We start from the raw sequence: 803 nt of genomic DNA, 5'->3' as shown, positions 1-803 counted from the left end.
GAGGGGTCAGTGCAGGGAATCCAGTTCACCTCTGGAGCAGGGATATCCTCCAAGTACGGGTAGATGGATTCTCTCGTGAATTTCCAGCCATAGATGCCATCTTCAGGAGTCACAATGATGTGGGCACCCTGTCACAACAGGCTCTGTTAAAACCTCACCCATCAAGGGGGTCAGATGGAGCAGAAGACACTAATTAACAACCCTCATGATACATCTAGTACCTGCTGGGCGGCTTCCTTTACGGCCCCTTCCAAGACATCCATGTTTTTGTTCATCAGGGCCAAAGCATCATCGGGAGAAACAGGCTTGTCAGTGGGATCTGGCAGGATGACCGCATGCTCGTAGACGGCTGCAATGAAGGTGTGGGAGGCAAGGGCCTGAAGGACTGTGAGTGCAAATACCCCAGCGTGCAGGAGAGGCTGGGAAGGGAGCATGGCTGGTGCCTTGCAGCTCCTGGATCAGGCATGGGGAATATAAAGCAGATAGAAAGAGGAGGAATAAAGACTAATAAGTTTGCTTTCCGAATAATCTTCTGTTGAGTAATCTGGGAAGGTACAATATATTTCTGCCAACAATCAGGACATTTATTTATAATAAAAAGTCAAAGGAACATTTCTAGGAATGGAATCTTGTTTCCAATAAGAAATGTTTAAAATAAAAGGAGAACAAAAAGCTAACAGAGCTTGTCAGAAGCAATGCTAATCTACAAGGGGCTCAATTAGAAGGAGCACTTGCACATTCCATTTGCACATCCCTCTCCAGGCTCTTAAACCCATTTTGGTGTGAGCCCAGACTCCCTTGCT

Source organism: Empidonax traillii, unplaced genomic scaffold, assembly GCF_003031625.1.
Source record: "Empidonax traillii isolate 1590-97213 ecotype Southwest subspecies unplaced genomic scaffold, ASM303162v1 scaffold542:size423868, whole genome shotgun sequence".
In the NCBI taxonomy this organism is placed as follows: Eukaryota; Metazoa; Chordata; class Aves; order Passeriformes; family Tyrannidae; genus Empidonax; species Empidonax traillii.
Note: the sequence above shows the minus strand (reverse complement) of the source record.